The 20,910-nt window shown below is 52.7% G+C and overlaps 1 long non-coding RNA gene across 1 annotated transcript; it reads right to left on the reverse strand.

Moving 5' to 3' along the window:
• Positions 1-8,795: 8,795 nt before the first annotated feature.
• On the reverse strand, positions 8,796-10,031 carry LOC143360895 (uncharacterized). Its single transcript, XR_013083367.1, has 3 exons — positions 9,648-10,031; positions 9,475-9,560; positions 8,796-8,941 (listed from the first exon to the last, which is right to left on the reverse strand). It is a non-coding gene; the product is annotated as an uncharacterized LOC143360895 (long non-coding RNA).
• Between the last annotated feature and the right edge of the window lie 10,879 nt (positions 10,032-20,910).

Raw genomic sequence — 20,910 nt, forward strand, 5'->3', positions numbered from 1 at the left:
CCAACTACCGTCAGCCACGACGGGGATGAATGGAATTCCCGATGGTAAAACCTCGCCTCTTCCAATGGCTAAGCGTTTTTCTTCTTCGCCGCTGCTATCATTTCTGCTTCTGCAGCATTGATGGAGGTCTCCACGATGTCGTCATGACATTTTCTGTATATCCATCGAGACATGCATGGAATGTTCATTGCTGAGAACATTTCCTCCATTTGCATGTAACCACCTCCACTAGTTATTGTGCCGGCGACCGCACTGCAATTGATATCCAATCTATCGCTTTCTGCGGATTCACTATTTATTTCCGTTTTATATTTGCACATCTTGCATTCGATTAGTATTTTTGTTGCCAAGCCCAAGCGCCTCATGCCGGTTATGGATAAATTGGCCATGGAACATTTCAAAGTTTCCGAATGTCTCTCCAGTTTTTTCATCTCCTCGAAGATGTGCCGCAAATCCACAATGCTCAATTCCGCGATAGTGGATTTTTCGGAAGTTTCCTCCCGCGTTGATGACTTCGCGACGAAGCAGTCTGTGTCGCTGTTCATTGTTGGTGCCACATCCATCTTCTCGGGAATATCCTCGATTGACTGTTCCTGCGTTTCTTGATTATGGACTTCTAGCTTGGCAACCCTATTTTTTGCTGCATGCTTGCGTCTGAAAGTACAACATAACAACATGCATCAGTAATTTGTGTACTTGGGGTCATTCCACGCGAAATCGGGCACAATTTTGGAGTACTGCTGTAAGATTGTTCAAATTTGAATATGTCATAGTCTTTAGCGACCTATGAACGAATGTCAAAGGATTTCTCGATATCTTAAAAATTGTTGATTTTAATAGACGTGTGAAAAAAAGGATCACCCTTTTTCATTACATTATAAAGTCAGAACTAACAAACCGATGAAAATGACTTTTTAGGAGCTTATAGTAAAATTATAAAAGTATCTACTAAAAACGTTTCCCCTTCGTAATGCACCTTTTAGAAGGATGGAGAATTGAACATTGGCTTCACAATGAGCTGGAAAAGGACGCGGAGTATCCCCATTTTTTTCATCTTTTATCTGTGGTTTTCATTGAGCAATGACACCTTTCTTGTAGAACATATTCAATTCATATAAAAACTAACATCTATACATAATCAATCAGAATTCTCCATTCTTCTGAAGGGTTCATTTTGAAGGGGAAACTTTAGAGAATGTGACCATATTTTTCCAAAATTTGAATCACTGGCTCATCATCGAGAACAAACATTGTTTATCGACAATGTAGGCAAAAATTGCAAACTTCGAGCTACAAAAAAGAAATGATTGCTAAACCTCTTCTACTGTCACATGGACTACAACATATTTCATTCAGTACAAAATCGCCGATAGGGACATCAGAAAGTAATCGATCTGACATGGTATGACCCTATATGATACTCTGCTGCGAATAAACGAAGTTACTGGAAGATAACGGATATTTTTCTATTCTATAAATAAATAGTAAATAATCAGATTTTATTGGAATAGATCTTCGAATAAAGGTATCATATTGTCATTAGACATCGGATTTTGCCATTTGTCCGCACTGTGAGACGCTGTGCTACATTGTCGTCAGCCATGGTAAGGCGCGAAAAAAAAAAATATGCGAGCATACCCTACACTGCTTGCAATATTTTTATATTTTTATGTCTGATTTTCAACCACAGTTTCTAACAAAACAAAATAGACAAAATTCTGTGATAAAAAAAAAAAATAAAAAAAAATATAAAAAAACCATCCTTTAGCGTGGTCTCAGGACAGTTCTATCGTCCTGGTACGGGGGGAGGTTTATGGCACTCTCAAGTGCTTTCTCATTTCGGGTTCTTCGACGGGGAAAATCATACTGGCGCAGAAAAGGCTGACCGAGACGGGACTAGCTAAAATATGGAAACACGTGTCCAATGTCCAGATCAGAGTTGTGCAAAATATTTATCCAGATAAAAATTTCGAATAACGAATACAGGTCGACCCATACAAGACCGGGACGGGACCGGGCACGTTTGGCCGCTAGATTCGAAACCAGGGTGTACGGTTTGAGTCGACGGAGCTTCAGTGTTCCCAACTATATTTCTGCTCGCCCCGGTTGGGTCATTATCTCGAGCGTTTGACCATTTCCAGATGGCCTTTCGGGAGCGCGTTGACAGTTACCTGCTGTGCATGGCACAAAAAAAAAATGTTTTTAGGGCCTTCACGGTTCCTTAGGTAAACTATCGGTATCTCCCGTTTACAATACCATGGAAATAGGAAACCTTCCTGCCTCTTGGTGAAACATCATACATCCTTGTATTGTATGTAAATTATACATACATATATTGTAAAAACGAGAATAGTTGTTATTATTTTTTTTTAAGGAAATATCCACATTAGGAAGGGGATCATTCCATGTGAATTCGATCATTTTTTGGGGACTATGTCTCGAATTTTGATGACATTGAAGTATGTTGTAGTCCAAGAGAAAATGGGTGGCGGGGGTTGAGCCGGGTTATCACAAAAGACTGCTGTTCTCAAATAATTTATTTTTTCCTTGGTGAATGTCATTTCTTAATTAAAAAATATTAGAAATATCTTTGTTTTGCAAATTTTACCACTGGTTCAAGTGTGAACAAATTTGAATAAATATGGCTGTATTTTACGTTTCTTCATCTTTCTCTTTGAAATTTCGTTTTGTAATTCGCGGAGCCGCAGAACTATTTATTGTACTATTCATTATTTTAGGTTCATAAAATTGCTGGATATTCTTTAGAAATTCTGAAGTAAGGGTCGCTAGCGAAAAAATGTATGTATATGGAAAACGTCCGAATTCTTGTTCATGATGATCTAAAAATGGTTAGATGGAAGGTTCCCTGGCAGGAATGCGGTGACGTATCTATATCTTGTCCAATGAGACGAGGCAGGAGACGTAAACATAGCCAGTCGAGTGGGACAGAGTTGAAGTTATTATCCTTCCAAGATAATTAGCAAAGGACGCACGCTGATACTTCACTGCCTCGTCTCGTTGGACAGAGTAGAGGTACCAATGTGCGGCTGATTGGTTCAGACTGGAAGGGGCAGGCCTCGTTTCACACGCATTTTCGGCTGCAGTCCAAATATTGACTACAACGGTCACACATACTATGTAGCGGGTGACGTCGAAGCCAAAACAATGGGACTACGGACGCAGCTGAGGTGGGGATAGGCATACCTAACGGTGGGCTTCTCAAGAATGGTGACACTTGGCGAAATTAAAATTATTTGAAGTGAACGCTGCACCGCGGTACATAGCCTAGCACGGTTGGCGCACGGTAGAAGCTGAGCCCGGGAGGCTGTTAGGCCTATGGGCCTCCCGGGCACAGGGCCAACCGTGCGAGGCTGTGTATCGCGATGCAGCGTTCACTTGAAATAACTTCAATTTCAACGATTTTAAAGTTTCCACTTTTTTAAAACCAGGTCCGTAAAGGAGACACTTGGGGCTATAACCTCAATTTTTTCAAATTTTTACAAAGGTACCTGCTACGAAAACATAGCATTTGTTTAAAATAATTGCCAAATAAATGGTGAAAAAAACATTTTTTTCAAATGACAACATTTTCGGTAAACACTTTTATGTTTTCGCTATAAGCTTCCAAAAACTCATTTTCATCGGTGTGACAGTTCTAGTCTTAGAATATAATGCAAAAAGGGTGACACCGTATTGTTACGCGTCTGTAAAACGAACAATTTTTAAAACATCGAAAAATCCATTGAGATTCGATTGATAGGTCATCATCATCGGTGAAGTAGTTTTTAAAATAATACAACATTTATAATGTTCTCCCTTCGCCACGGCCACGCCACGGCGACCGGGGTCGCTGAGTATTCTTCGCAAGAATATTTCGTGAAACCCCGACCGGGGCCCGGTCGGCTCTACCGTAGGATCCTCAGGTGCAAGAGGGGAGTAAACGGTTCTGTGGTTCTGGTAGCTAACCCCCGTGGTGCGCGGCACTTGGCCTTTGTTGCGAGCATCTTGAGCGCCTCTCAAGTCGCCTTCGAACACGGCCAACTGTGTATGGCATAGGGAAAACGTGCCCCGTTCCCGGGCACGGTGAGACCCGTCTTGTATGGGTCGACCCTAATTCGTGGCATTCTTACACTAAACACGGTACAAATTGGAATGTATTTACAAGGAGATGCCATGGCCTTCGGGTCATCGATTCGGTTGAAACTTTGCACACTTATAGATCTCGTTTTCCTGTTCGCGAATATATACCATTATAGGGGCAGATATCCAATACTTTTCGAGATATTGACGATTAAAATTTAATTATTTCCTATGTAATGCCGTATTTTTTCTACCCCATAACAAGAGTTGGTAGGGCGCGACGGTACCGTGCCAAGTTTTCGGCCGGACTGTTATGCAGCAGGAAGGGGTAGATGAAGAGAATCCTCGAATAAACTCCAAAGTCTTCTAGCACAACTTAGGTTTATTTGGGAATAGGTCGCCAAGCAAAGATACAAAGCGATTTTGTACACGACGAATAACTTAATGACAAACGAGTCGACTGACGGGTTACTTGTAACTTCTTCTCTGCCTGTCCGCGTCCTTTCGCAAGGCCTTATATAAGGGTACAACTATGGACGTTTGGTGGGGATGGATGACACTAGCCCTTAGAGATAGGGAATGACGTGGAGGTCGGAGTTTTCGCAGGGTTGGACTTTAATCTATAAGGCGGTGCTTGGGAAGCTCCGCCCCTGGGCGTCCCCGGTCACGGAGCGGTTAGACCCGGAACTTCTGGGGCGCGTAGTGGATACCCTCTTCCCCCTGAGTGAGGGGGGAGGGAACGCGCCCCGGGTCCGACCATTGTATGGTCGGACGAATTCCGGGTCACCGAGTGGGAGCTGTACCAGGCCGTCCGGGAGCTCCGGGCCAGGGGCAAGAAGGCCCCTGGCCCCGATGGGGTTCCCGGTGGTGTAATGGCCTTAGCTATGGAGGTCCTCGCCCCGGCGTTCAGGAGCGTCATGGACGCGAGCCTGCGCCGGGGAGTCTTCCCCACGGTGTGGAAAGAGGCGTGCCTGGTTCTCCTCCAAAAGGAGGGGAAACCCGCAGAGTCTCCCTCTGCATACCGGCCGGTTTGTTTACTCGACGAGGCGGGCAAGCTGTTCGAAAGGATAATTGCCGCCCGCCTCGTCGAGCATCTGTCGCGGGGTGGTCCCGACCTGAGCGACAGCCAGTATGGGTTCCGGAGGGGGCGCTCCACTATAGACGCCCTGGAGCGTCTGCGCCTCCTCCGTGAGCAGGCTGTCGCTCGGGGCAGGGTGTTGATTGCGGTGTCGTTGGACATCTCCAACGCTTTCAACGCCCTGCCCTGGTCGGAGATAATGGGGGCGCTGGACTATTTCCAGGTGCCCCCTTATCTCCGGGAGGTGGTCGGCGACTATCTCCGCGACAGAGAGGTGGTATTTACCGGCCGGTATGGTATTGTGCACTCGAGGGAGACGCACCGCGGCGTTCCACAGGGCTCGGTCCTCGGACCGCTCCTGTGGAACTTGGCGTACGACGCGGTGCTGCGGGTTGTCCTCCCCCCGGATACGGGTGTCATCTGCTATGCAGATGACACCCTGGTTTATGCCGAGGGGGAGGATTGGAGGAGGACCAGGCACCTCGGAGAGGCCGCCCTGGACTGCGTGGTCGGGCGAATCCGGAGAATGGGGTTGACCGTGGCCGCCACAAAAACCGAGGCGATTTGGTTGTATTCGCCTCGGGTGTGGCGGCTACCCCGCGGTCAAGATCTCCGGATTCGCGTCGCTGAAACCTCCGTCGCGATCGGGCCCAGGATGAGGTACCTGGGCCTGATCATAGACGGCCGCTGGCGATTCGATGGACACTTCGAGCTCCTCGCCCCCCGACTAGAGAGGACGGCGGCCGCATTGGCGCGGCTGCTCCCGAATGTCGGGGGGCCGGATTTGAAAGTACGCCGCCTCTATGTGGAGGTGGTGCGGTCTATAGCCCTGTATGGGGCCCCCGTATGGCACCGCTCGCTCGAGGCCAGCACGCCCAGCCGCAAGCTCTTTGAAAGAGTGCGGCGGCGGCTGGCCTTGCGGGTCATACGGGGGTACCGCACCATCTCCACCGAGGCGGCGGGACTCCTCGCCGTGATTCCACCCTTCACTGTGGTGGCGGCGGAGCGGGCGAAGCTATACCACATCGCCCGCTCCTTCCGCTGCCCGCCGGGGGTGGAACTCACGCGCGAGGAGGAGTTGGAGCTCGAGGGCCAGAATCGCCAGGCCCGGACGGAAGCTTTTTCGGAGTGGAGGGCGCTGTTGGCGCCCTCCACACGACCGATTGTCCGGGCCCTCCTGCCCATATTTTATATATGGTGCAGGAGGCGGGGAAGGTTGACCTTCCGCCTCACGCAGGTGCTCTCCGGCCACGGTTGCTTCGGAGAGTACCTGCATAGAATGGGGCGGGAGCCGACTACGCAGTGCCACCACTGCGGCGAAGATGTCGACACGGCGCGGCACACTCTGGAGGAGTGCCCTGCTTGGGCCGGGCCGCGCCGTGTCCTAAGAGCCGCAGTGGGCGGGTGGGACCTCGCGCTGTCGACCGTGGTCGACCACATGGTCGGCAGCGTGGGGTCGTGGAATGCGGTGGCCTCCTTCTGCGAGGTAGTAATGACCCAGAAGGAGGCCGCCGAGCGGGCCCGAGAACGGGACCCGGGCTCCGCGAGGAGGGTGTGGGCGCGGGGACGACCCCCGCGCTGACGTGTGCCCCCCAGGAGGGGGGCGGAGAGGGTAGGGACGGCGCGGGGGTCTCCCCCGCGCCAACGTGTGCCCCCGGTGGCGGGGGGCGGAGGGGGTCTGGCGCGGGGAGTTTCCCCGCGCCCTGTTATGCCCCCACAACTGGGGGCGGTGAACTTGGGGGCCCGGGGTGTGAGCTGACCCGGGCCCCCGGGGGGGAGCTTAGCTCCCCCCGCGATAGGCCGACACCCCACGGGTTAGTTTCCCGGTGTAGGGGGGGTGTCGGTCCGTCCCTCCCCGATTGGGGAGGGGGATACGTGGGGGGTTTGGGGAAAGGAAGGGTCGGGGCGTGCCGGATAGCGCCTGCGACGGCCCTTCCTTCCGGTGGCGGCGTCTTCTTGTCTCGGCCGGGGCTGGTTCCTTCGGGACACCGGCCCCGAGCGGGACACGAAGACTCCGGGAGCTGTGGGTGGACCGAGCTGGGGCTCGGGAAGCCCAATCCGAAGGCTACAGGGATGGGGACACCGGGCGGGTCCCTCCGCCCGGGGTCTTATAGCGTAGGCAGTGGGGGAGGTTAACCCCTCCCCCGGGGCATGATGATAGCTGGGAGGTGTCCTGTTGAGTACTCGCGTGATCCAGGCACCTCCCATGTAGCTTAGGTGGGCGTGAGGTTTTAGTGGGTAGTCTCCGGGGGTTCATCCTCCGGGGAGAATCCCACATAACCCCGGCTTCCCCCAGGGAGTCGGGGTATGTATAAAACATTTCCTCACGATAAAAAAAAAAAAAAAAGGGTTGGACTTTAATCTGAAATCTCTGTACCGGTGAGTAATTTGCCTTAGTCTAGTAGATGAGAAAGCCCGTGAGTTCTGACTCATCTATTTGTTTGACTTATCTATAGAGAATAGATAAGTCTGGTAGTCTCGCATAACAGGACGACCAGTGTTCAATTCCTGCCGACTAAACACATTTTTTTTTTAAATTTCATTATGTTTTATCACTGCATATTTATATTATTAATTTCAATCATTTCACGCATAAAATTGCATTTTGAATTACAAATAACATGTATTTATTTACTAACAACAGGATTATTGACTATAATTATATAAATAATAATTAATAATAATTAAATAGTAATAGTAATTTATATATTAAATATATACATATATATATATATATATTAAAAGAAGTCTTTATAAATATCTTGTGTTTCGAACAAGTTACTATTACGTTTGTGTGATGTGACATCTGTATAGATATATCTGTTATATAGATGTGACTTATGTGTTATTGTCCTTTCGATACTGACATCTTGTCTGATCCGTGTTGATTATATAATATGGAATTGCGAGGTGATATATTTTACTGCTTTCCGATAATTTTCGGCGGCCTGCTATATTTTATCAAAATGAAACCGGTACTTATGATTATATGCATTGAAGAAAAAGAATTTAAGGGGGCCGGCAGGTCGACTCTCTGTAACCACACACATACATGAAATCCATATACGTATATGAACTTGCAAGGGTCAAAATCTTGACAAATTGACGCTTCAATATTGCAATGAGCAGTTTAAAAGTGGTCACTTGTGTTTCCTAAAAGTCCAATCTAGGTCTGTCCAGAGCCCAATTTGCGAATTTCTACCTCATCGTCGAGTAATTTGTAATATTCGGCAGAAATCTCGCTTTCTGAAGCAAGGATGACGTCACAAGATGACTGCCGCAGAGAGAATCTCTTAATTTCGAGAGATTTAGTGTTCGTATCGAAAAAAACGCTCTGGACAGACGTAGCAAAGACATGTACGAACACGGTGGTATGCATTTTTAATTGATTACTTACTTATTTAAGGCGTAAAATGTCTAGAAAAAAACGCACCATTTCGCGGTTCCGCTTACTAGCGCCCCGGTCTCCCCGCGACAAACACTGTACCTTACGATAGAATACGGTCGATAATGCAGATCGATATTACAGGTTTACATATGTACAATATGTATGCTGCCGAATATTGCAAATTACTCGACGATGAGGTAGAAATTCGCAATTTGGGCTCTGGACAGACGTACAGTAAAGATTCGAGTTTTGTCACTTTTTCGGTTCTTCAGAGTGACAAATCCGGGGAACGTCGGACGTTTCTCGCCGGCGTCCCAGGTGGTGACGGCGAAACTCGAGAACCGTCGCGGCCACAACATTGTCGCGTATATCGGTGTGAGGCTAGAAGACCACTACTAATCCAATTACAAAACTTCTTTATTTTTCATTATTTTTTTATGAAACTTTTACCAACATATTCGTGGCATTTTTCCGATTAAAATGACACCAAATATGATATAATTCCGATGATATTTACTTGTGTAACAAGCATTAAAAGTTTCGAACACAGAGAAGGACAGCGTATGAGGAAGAAAGAGACGCGACGAGTCGAAGCGTTCGGAAAAGATCAAAGCTCGCGTGAGCGCAGGCCTTTAAATGAAAAATGTAACTTCTTTATTATTAATTATTTTTTTATGAGACTTTCACCAATGTATTCGTGGCATTATTCTGATTAAAATGATACCAAACGCGTTATAATTCGGATCACATTTACACTAATTTTTCGTTAATGTAATTGTTATGGGAAGCAAGTTTCATCGTTCATTACACATTACACATTACATAATAAAAATATTTAAGTTTTAATTTAAAGACCTGAGCTCACGCAGGCCTTTAATAACTTTACGCGATGTGGTCCAATCAATTTTGAATTGAATTGAATCTTTACCTTTACTTTATCCTTTGAATCTATCCTCCCCCAAAGCTGGTCCAATCAATTTTAGCTTTCCTTTTTATTGATGTAGCAAATCGAATCTAGGATAGAAGGAACGAATTGTAAGTTTAGACCTTATAATCACATGAAATAATTAAGATCTAATTAATTGTAATTAATGATTTTACCTAACAAGAATGATCTGATGGCTCTCAACATATGGTCTAATACTGGCGTATCGTTGTATTCTTCGAGTACCGCTAAAGAACTCTCAATTCTCTGTCTATCATTTGAATTTAAAGGAAATTTGTTCCTTTGCTGGGTAACGGCTACGCCTTCGTCTCTGCATTCATCCTGGACAGAATTTTTTACGTCTTCTATTGCTAGATCATGCGGTAACATTTGAGACGTTTCTTTGTTTTCTTCTTCTACTTCTTCTATTCTGGCTTCTCCACGAATTTGTGTGTGCGGAAGAAGTTTATGCCAGCAATTTGCGATGTCATTATTTGTTACATCTGCCCAGGCATTAGCCAGCAGAATTATACAGTCTCTTATGGTGTATATTTTATAGAATTCTGTTGTACCACCTGCGTGTGTTATGATGCGTCGCATTAATTTGTAACAGACCTGGCTGCGCCAGGCCTGTTCCTGACCGCACGCGCCCGAATCCGAGCCCCCGAACACGACCGACGGATACCGAGATCCGCCGGTACCCGCGAGCGCCCCCCGCGAGCCCCGTATCACCGAACCGATCTTGGCGGGAACCGGAACCCGCCATGATGCGACGCCGGCGCGCCGGATGCGTGACGACACCGGAAAAGCCGGCCGCGAACCGTACCGCACCGCACCCCCTCGCCCGGCAAGACGAGAGAGACAAACCGGAAAACGGCCTCTTCGGTTTTCCGCCGTCATCAAGATAAGACGTGTTTTCCCGAGCCGTATTCTCCAGCCGCCGATACCGACCGCACGAATACGCCCGGACTCGCGCTGTCCCGACGCCGAGAAGCCGTTCGCCGATTCTCGAAAGTGTGATTGAATCCGCGGAGAACGAACCGCGAGTTTGCCGAGTTATCCGCGACCCGCGAACGCCGACCTACGCCGCTGCGTTCCTGTCCTCCTGGAGAGCCGCCCCGAACGCCGAGCGATCGAGGACCGGACCCAGAGTAAGTACCTTGCTTTCCCGTTGACCCGACCCCTCCGCTTCCGCCCACGCACCCACGGAGAGCGAACCACCCGCAGCCGGCCCCTCGCCGGCCGCTCTGGGGCACGGGCTCTCCGCCCGCCGAGATTACCCCGTTCCGGATACGCCGCCGCGTACGGCCCCGATCCCGCCGTAACCTGAGACCTGAACCGCGATCGCCGACCGTCGAAACGCGAAGCCGGGACAGTGACGAACGTTTGAATTACTCGCGTCGTTAACCACCCGTGCCCGACCGTCCGCGACCCTGCCGTACCCTCGCGTTATCCTGCGTGAACCCTGGCACGGCGAGCCAAATCCGGCCGCGAGGAATCCGTTGTTACGAGATCCGCCGGGAAACGGACTCGTTACATGGCGCCCGAACAGGGACTTGTTTAACCACGTGGGACAGGCTGGATTACGCCCACGTGGGAATTTGTGAGGTTAAGTGTGCCGCGGAGTGAAGTGAACCGAACCGCGCGTGCGCCATCTAGTGCGAGCCCGCCGAAATAGTGCCGGTACACGCGCGCCGCCCAGTGTCGCCCTGCCGAAATAGTGCCGGTACACGCGCGCCGCCCAGTGTCGCCCGGCCGAAACACTACCGGTACACGCGCGCCGCCTGCCGCCGCCGCGACGAAGCAGGACCGCCGATCGAACGTCGGGCGGGAAAGTTCAAATCACAGCCGGGGGAAACCCACGTGGATGCCCCGAGGGACACCCACGACGAGCCGTACCCGAAGAAACGCCGACGGACCACCATCCCCCGAGACACCGGACGACCGGAGACGACGGTGGGCCGACTGCATTAGCCACCTGACGAACGATCTGTACGCGATAATGGAGCCCGGCGTACAGACCCGGAAAATGCTGTCCGCCGCCGCCGCGACGGCCGAGAGACCGGACCCGCTCCGCAACATCGACCGGATCCGGAAGAGCGGTTGCACCACCGACGGGAAAGACCCGCACGCGTTCCTGGAACGCGTGGAAGACCTCCAGCTGACGTACGGGTTCCCAGACGAGGACATGCTCCGAGCCGCACCGTTGATGTTAAGCGGCCGAGCCCAGGCCTGGTACCGGAACGAACGGGAGGAAATTGCCACCTGGGACGAGTTCAAACAGGCATTCCTCCGGGCCCATGCGTCGCCGCAGACCCGCTCTCAGCACGAGCGTGCCGCCCGAGAAAGGAGACAGCGGGACGACGAACCGTTCACGGACTTCGTGACGGATATTACCACGATGATGCGACGAGCACAGGTGTCGCCGTCCGAGAGGCTCGACCTGCTACACGAGAACATGCGGGCGAAGTTTCAATATTGCATACCCCGGGGATCCGTGCCGGATCTGAGGACGCTCCGCGAGCGGGTGCAGGAACTCGAGCGGATCGAAGAACGGGAAAGACGGCCGCGCCGAACTCCGACCCACGCCGCCGCGACCGAGCACGCGGCGCCGACCACGAGCCGCGCTCCGCCGTCGGAACCGTACGACGTCGACACCCACTGCTGGCGGTGCAAACAGCGGGGACACACCCGTTTTGAGTGCCGGAACGCGTACCGGAGATTCTGCTCGCGGTGCGGACGCGACGGAGTGCTAACCCGGGAGTGTCACCCGCCGGGAAACGGAGCACGGGCCCCGTCGCCGAGGAGCGAGCGCCGGGCCCGCTAGACGACCTGTCGGGGCAAATCCGATACACGCCGCGTCCCGTGTTATCGGTCCGAATCCTCGGCCGGAGATTCGATGCCCTCCTCGACACGGGCTCACAGATATCCTGCGTCAACGAGGACGTCGTGGCCTGGGCGCAGGAGCAAGGGAGATTCCCCGCGGAGCACCGAGCCGGCCTCGTCAACCTGGCCGACGGAACCGATACGCGTCCGGCGGGTCGCATCCGCCTGCCGTTTCGAGTCCGACACCGGGAGGAAACAGCCGAGTTCACCGTACTACCGAGGATGGGGATGCCGGTACTCCTCGGCATCCACGCCCTCGCCGCCCTGCGCTTGAGGATGGAGCCGCCCGCCGAAATCGCCGCCCGGGCCGAGGGATACCACGCCGAGCCGTGTCTCGAACTAGGACTGCGGCCGCTGCCGGAAGACGAGCGAGAAGCGTTCGACCGATTCCTCAACACCGAGCTGGAACGCTTCAACGCCGTGACGGGTCGTACAACGCTCATACGGCACCGGATAAAGCTGCTCGACGAGACGCCGGTCAAGCAGCGGTACCGTCCCCGGAACCCGGCCATGCAGGCTATCATCAACGAAGAGGTCGCACAGATGTTGCGTGACGACGTCATCGAGCCATCCAACAGCCCGTGGAGTTCGCCTGTCGTCGTCGTGAAGAAGAAGGACGGCCGGCCGCGATTCTGCGTCGACTTCCGCAAATTAAACGAACGGTCGGAAAAGGACGCGTATCCGCTGCCGCACATCCAGGCCACGTTGGACAAACTGCGGGGGGCCAGGTTCCTCACGACGCTGGACCTGAAGAACGGATATTGGCAGGTACCCCTGGAGCCCGCGAGCCGACCGCTTACCGCCTTCACCGTTCCAGGGCTCGGCCTGTTCCAATTCACGGTGATGCCCTTCGGCCTACACTCCGCGCCCGCGACCTTCCAGCGCCTCCTGGATCGCGTGATCGGCCCGGAGCTCGAGCCGCACGCGTTCGCCTATCTGGACGACATTATTGTCGTCAGCCGGACCGTGGCCGACCACCGACGCCACCTCCACGACGTTTTCCGGCGCCTGCGTGCGGCCGGACTGAGACTGAATCCGGAAAAGTGCCGATTCTGTGTCGACAGCCTCCGGTATTTAGGCCATATCGTCGACCAGCAGGGCATCCGGACCGACCCGCAGAAAACCGCAGCCATCGCCCAGATCCCGACGCCGAAAACAATCAAGGACATCCGCAGATTCCACGGGATGGCCTCGTGGTACCGGCGATTCGTCCCGAACTTCGCGGAGGTCATCGAGCCGTTAACCCGCCTGACCCGCAAAAACGCCCGATGGCAGTGGACCTCCGCTGAGGAAACGGCGTTCCGCACGATGAAGGAACGCCTCGTAGCCGCCCCGGTGCTGGCCTGCCCAGATTTCGAACAGCCTTTCACGCTCCAGAGCGATGCCAGCGACTACGGGCTGGGAGTCGTACTCACGCAGGGCCCTGAGGACGACGAGAGGGTGATCGCCTATGCCAGCCACACGATGAGCGAGACCGAGCGCAAATACAGCGCCACCGAGAAGGAGTGTCTCGCCGTGGTCTGGGGCATCCGGAAGATGCGGCCGTACCTGGAGGGGTACCGCTTCACCGTCGTCACCGACCACCAAGCCCTCAAATGGCTCCGCCAACTCGACAGCCCGACCGGCCGCCTGGCGAGATGGGCGTTAGAGCTCCAACAGTACGACTTTGAGGTGCGGTACCGACCCGGAAAACATAACCACGTGGCGGATACGCTGTCCAGAATCCCGCCGCCGCCCGGAGTGAACTCGCTCCGACCGAAGCAGCACACCGACACGTGGTACCAGAAGAAGCTGGCCGCCGCCCAGACCGACCCAGCCGCCGAACCAGAGTTCCAGATACGCGAGGGGCGCCTCTATAAACGCATCCCGCACCAGCTCGATTACAACGAGCCCGAGCCGAGCACGACGTGGAAGCTGTGCGTACCGAACGAGGACCGCCCGGCTATCCTGGCCCAGTACCACGACGACCCCACGGCCGGTCATCTGGGAGTCGCCAAAACCATCGTGCGCCTGGCGCAACGATACTACTGGCCGGGGATGTTCCGGGATGCCGCCCGCTACGTCCGGAGCTGCGAGAACTGCATGCAGTTTAAGATTCCGCCGCACCCGTTACCAGGACAGCTGCACGCCAACCCGGGGACCGAACCGTGGCACACCGTCTCCGTCGACCTGATCGGCCCGCTGCCGCGATCCCGACAGGGCCACAGGTGGCTGCTGGTGGCCATGGACCGTTTCACCAAATGGGTCGAGCTCACCCCGCTCCGGAAAGCCACCAGTACCGCCGTCGCAGCTGCGATCCAAAGGGAGGTAATCCTGCGACACGGAGCCCCACAGATTTTAATTTCAGATAACGGCCGTCAGTTCATCGGAGAACCCGTGACCGCCCTGCTGAAAGCCGCCGGGACCCAGCACCGCCGGACCCCGCCGTACGCGCCCCAGTGCAATCCGGTAGAGCGAGCCAACAAGGTCGTGAAGACCATGCTCGCCCAATACACCGGAAACCGCCACAACCGCTGGGACGAGAAACTGGACGAGGCCAGATTCGCAATCAACACGGCGTGGCACGAGGCGACCGGGTACAGCCCGGCGTACCTCAACCAAGGACGGGAACTCCGGCCACCGGGGTCGACCACCACGGAAGGAGCCGCAGCCCCCCCGCAGCAGCGGTGGAAGAACCTCCGCGAGGCCCAGGAGCTGGCCCGAGTACACCTGGCCCGGGCGTTCGACCGACAGGCCAAATACTACAACCTGCGCCGGCGAGATTGGAGGCCCGCCCTGGGGGACACCGTCTGGAAGAGGGAGCATACGCTGTCCAACAAAGAAGAAGGCGTCGCCGCCAAACTCGCGCCGAAGTTCAGCGGCCCGTATACCGTCGGGCGCGTCGTGTCACCGGTCATCGTGGACCTGCGCGACCGGGCTAGACGATGGCTGCGCCACATCCACGTCCGGGACCTCAAGCCCGCAGCCGGCCCTGCCGACGACCCCGACCACACCCCGGAGGAAAGCGCCGCGCGCGAGCGCCGCCCCCCCCCTCGCGGGACCCCCCCGACCACCCACGCCCGCCCCCGCGGACAACCCGGTTCCCCGGCGTCGAGGGCGCCCCCGGAAATTAACAGCCCCCGTTCATTTCTGCTCAGGCAACTCAGGACACCTCGGAATGGAGGGCCGTAGGGGCCTCGCCGACCGGCTCCGCGAGCTCCAGCTCGCCGCCGACCAGCCGACCACCAGGGAACGCCGCCGCAGCGACGACCCGACGACCCCGGCCGCCGACCCACCCGCCGAAGAACCGACCGCCCGGGATGGCCCCGTACTACGAAACTGGGACTCCCTCACCACCCTGGCGTCGGTGCCCGACGAGCCGCCGCCGGTAGCATACTGGCTGGGTCAGAGCCCCTGGCCCCGGCTCACCACCCCGCCCAGCTCCCCGGGCTGGTGGACCCCGACGCCGTCACCGCCGCCGCGGGACAACCAAGGAACTCGCCGTCGCAGGACGAGGAGGAGGCGCCGAGCGGGTCGCGCCGACCGCCAGCACGCGACCCTGAGCCACTGGTCGGACCCCCTCCCACCGGAAGCCCTGGGGAGGCCGGTAGGACCGGACCCCGTCGGGGCGCAACCCGCCCCCGCCGTCACGTCCTGGGCGATCACGGAGCCGCCCCCGCCGGAGCAGACCCCGCGCCCGGTACCGGCGCCGAGGCACCGACCGATGGCCGCCACCCCGACCCCCGCCACACGGACGATCGGGAGCCAGACGGAGGACGCCCCGCCGACCCCGACACGCGCCGCAGCCACGCCAGCCCGGGCCCCGGAAACCCCGAGGTCACCCCAGGGACCCACGACCCGGCGCCGCCATGCGAGACCAGCGGAAGGAGTGACGCCCCCCAACGGGGGATGCCCGATCCGCGACGCGGACCGCCCCCAGATGCAGTGGGACCCGGTCCCCTTCCAGGGACCACTCCCCACGTTCCCGAGCACGTGGTTTTTGCTGCCGACGGGACGACAGGCCGAGGTGCCGCTGCGGCTCATCGCGCGAGGCCGCGCGTATGTCACGGTACCGCCCGGGTTCGAGCGGTGGAAGCTGTTGTTTGGGAGCGATGGCCGCCTGACGCGCTGCATCCGCCGCCCGCCGGCCGTCCGGATCCCGGCCGAGCCGGCCCCGCCACGCCGTCACCGCCAACCGGGACGCTGCCACGACAGTGAATAGACACAACAGTGGAACAGTGGACAAGGTGCGCGAGGACGTGGCCCCACGGGGCACCCGCGACGTCACCCCGGCGGGGGTGAACGGACGCCATATCCTAGGTTAAGTTAGGTTAAGTAGTGTACAGTGTTTGGATAGGTTAAGTTAGATTAAGTGTACAGCGCCCGCGTAGGTTAAGTTAGATTAAGTGTACAGCCCCGCGTTAGGTTAAGCTAGGTTAGGTTTAGTACGTAAGGTCCCGTCCCGCCGAAGTAAAAAGACTGTCTCGCGCTCGCCGCCGCGACGTAAGGGGGGGGTGTAACAGACCTGGCTGCGCCAGGCCTGTTCCTGACCGCACGCGCCCGAATCCGAGCCCCCGAACACGACCGACGGATACCGAGATCCGCCGGTACCCGCGAGCGCCCCCCGCGAGCCCCGTATCACCGAACCGATCTTGGCGGGAACCGGAACCCGCCATGATGCGACGCCGGCGCGCCGGATGCGTGACGACACCGGAAAAGCCGGCCGCGAACCGTACCGCACCGCACCCCCTCGCCCGGCAAGACGAGAGAGACAAACCGGAAAACGGCCTCTTCGGTTTTCCGCCGTCATCAAGATAAGACGTGTTTTCCCGAGCCGTATTCTCCAGCCGCCGATACCGACCGCACGAATACGCCCGGACTCGCGCTGTCCCGACGCCGAGAAGCCGTTCGCCGATTCTCGAAAGTGTGATTGAATCCGCGGAGAACGAACCGCGAGTTTGCCGAGTTATCCGCGACCCGCGAACGCCGACCTACGCCGCTGCGTTCCTGTCCTCCTGGAGAGCCGCCCCGAACGCCGAGCGATCGAGGACCGGACCCAGAGTAAGTACCTTGCTTTCCCGTTGACCCGACCCCTCCGCATCCGCCCACGCACCCACGGAGAGCGAACCACCCGCAGCCGGCCCCTCGCCGGCCGCTCTGGGGCACGGGCTCTCCGCCCGCCGAGATTACCCCGTTCCGGATACGCCGCCGCGTACGGCCCCGATCCCGCCGTAACCTGAGACCTGAACCGCGATCGCCGACCGTCGAAACGCGAAGCCGGGACAGTGACGAACGTTTGAATTACTCGCGTCGTTAACCACCCGTGCCCGACCGTCCGCGACCCTGCCGTACCCTCGCGTTATCCTGCGTGAACCCTGGCACGGCGAGCCAAATCCGGCCGCGAGGAATCCGTTGTTACGAGATCCGCCGGGAAACGGACTCGTTACAAATTTATGCCTAAATCTATTTTTCGTTTTTGCAATTATCCCTTGATCCATAGGTTGGATCAAGGATGTCGTATTTGCAGGCAAATATTTGATTTCCACATTGGTGTTCGTATAATTCATAGGAACCTTATGTGCTGTACAATTATCAAGAAGTAAAATTACTTTACTACATATTCCTTCGCGTAATTGATATAATTTTACGCTTTCTGTGTAAAATACGCAAGCCATTGCATAAATAATGTATGGTCCATCCATGCATTTTTTTGTGCTGCATAAATAATTGGGAACTGATCCGTTCCGTTTCTTAAAGCTCTTGGTTTTTTGAACTTATGTATAAAGAAGGGCTTGAGCTTATGCGTTCCACTTGCATTTGCGCATAACGCAACGGTAACCCTCTCCTTCTTCTCCTTGCTGCCGCTCAAATTGACTTCTTTCTTTGTTGCAAGGGTTTTCGACGGTAGAGCCTTCCAAAGTAACCCAGTTTCGTCCATATTATATATACAATTCAAATCGATATCTTCTTCCTCAATTTGTTTCTTTAATTCTTTTATAAAACTTTGAGCTGCAGCTTCATCGGCGCTTGCTTTTTCTCCATACAGATGGACTAAACGGATATTATTACGTCTTTCAAATTTTTGAAGCCATCCATAGCTTACATTGCCAGCATGTAGCTCACGAGCTTTTTCTAACAGTAGTGCATCAGATAGCACGTCTCCCAAGGTTCTTCTTTCTACGAACCAAGAATATAATTGTTCCTCTAACCGTGGAAATTTCGGTTTGCTTTTCCTTTTTACATTACTGCTGTTCGCACTCGCTACTATGTTAGCGGTCTCCTTTTTTATCCGCAAAACTGTTCTTGTACTTATTTTGTGCGCTACAGCCACTTGTTTAATTGATGCTGTCTCCAAATCCTTGACTACATCCATGCGTTGATTCATGGATAAAAAAGTGTGTTTGATACCTGACATTATGTAGATAATATAACACGTCAATCACTACCACAATAACAACCACGTTAACGATAATAAGAACTTTGGAAAAAAACTCGAGAGCGAAATGTACGTCGTCACTGCGAGAAGTCGTGAAACTGACTGATTTTATAACAAAACACAAGCATGCAACCGTCGATACGCATTCAACTGTTTCAGAAAGATGACACGCCACATGTTTGTGTTTGGAAGTGTAAATAAAGAGTGTTTTGGGTCTTGGTGACAAGAGTGAAGTGGTTTAGTGTTTTGATGCACAATTTCTGTTTGGACAATTTGGACAATTTCTGTTTCCCGTAAAGTTATTAAAGACCTGCGTGAGCTCAGGCCTTCAAATTAAAACTTTATTTAACTTTATTTTTATCATTAATTTTTTTTATGTGACTCACACCAAGATGTTCGTGGCATTTTTGTAATGAAAATGATACCAAATATGACATAATTCCTATGATATTTACCTGTATAATGAACGATGAAAGTTACTTCCCATAACAATTACATTAACGAAAAATTAGTGTAAATGTGATCCGAATTATAACGCGTTTGGTATCATTTTAATCAGAATAATGCCACGAATACATTGGTGAAAGTCTCATAAAAAAATAATTAATAATAAAGAAGTTACATTTTTCATTTAAAGGCCTGCGCTCACGCGAGCTTTGATCTTTTCCGAACGCTTCGACTCGTCGCGTCTCTTTCTTCCTCATACGCTGTCCTTCTCTGTGTTCGAAACTTTTAATGCTTGTTACACAAGTAAATATCATCGGAATTATATCATATTTGGTGTCATTTTAATCGGAAAAATGCCACGAATATGTTGGTAAAAGTTTCATAAAAAAATAATGAAAAATAAAGAAGTTTTGTAATTGGATTAGTAGTGGTCTTCTAGCCTCACACCGATATACGCGACAATGTTGTGGCCGCGTCGCGCCGGTTCTCGAGTGGTGTGAGGTGTCCGGGTGACAATAGCTGGGAACGTCGGGAGTGTCATAAGTCGAATCTTCACTGTAGATTGGACTTTTAGGAAACACAAGTGACCACTTTTAAACTGCTCATTGCAATATTGAAGCGTAAATTTGTCAATATTTTCAAGATTGTCAAGACGTTCGGGTCACCGATTCTGTTGAAACTTTTTCAGATCTCGTTGTCCTGTTCACGAATATACACCATTATAGGGGCAGATACTGAATAATTTTTGAGATATTGAGGATTTTCATTATTTCCTATGTAATACCGTATTTTTACTGCGGTACAACAAGATTCGGTTTGGTGGGACTGTAGCGTGTGAAGTTTTTAGCTGGATGGCCGGGGTTCAAATCCTGCCTACTAACGAATTCTTTTTTTAATTTTATTGTTTGAAATAAAATATATATATGTCGGAGGCTGGTCGGCAGTACTTCCAAACGGTGCGCTCATGGCTCTGTTCACACGAGCGGTTCACAATCACACGAACAAATTCCACCGCGGAAGCACAACTCGATCACACTTTGAACAATATAAAATCTCGCAAAGGACTGAGAGACACGTTAACGAGTCCACGGGTCACTCAGAATATCTAAGTCTTTACTTTTATGTTTCTCCGATGCGTATCTGACTCCAAAAATGCGATGCGACTCCGTACGAGGTTACGAGAAGAATGCCACGAGCATTCAAACAAACAACGCAACGTCGATCGCTTCTTGATATTGCTCTGGAAACCGAGCATGGCCTGTTACGACTCAAATTCGCTCAGGCTATCAGGAGCGTGTACAGAGATGTACACGACAACAAAAATACAGAAACTATTCTCAAAAATACAAAGACGCTATTCCGCCACCCGTGGTCACGTTCAACAGGGCTCCGGGCCATATTTCCACGGAACCCTATCTCGCATCTCTCTTTCCGCAATCCGCAAAGAAATAAAACAATAAAACAAATGTTATAAGAGAATATTACAACGAGCATTACACGTCGTTGCCATCGGGCTACGTCGCTGCGCCTCGCCCCGACATATATATATATAAAAAAAATTAATTATGATATAATTATAATTATAAAGGACGAAATAACGATAATAAATATACAATATACCTGAATTCTATTTTTTTTATTAATATTTTATTTACAATATTTTATTTTATTTCTGCAAACTTTTTTTTATG

Source organism: Halictus rubicundus, chromosome 14 (genome assembly GCF_050948215.1).
Source record: "Halictus rubicundus isolate RS-2024b chromosome 14, iyHalRubi1_principal, whole genome shotgun sequence".
NCBI lineage: Eukaryota > Metazoa > Arthropoda > Insecta > Hymenoptera > Halictidae > Halictus > Halictus rubicundus.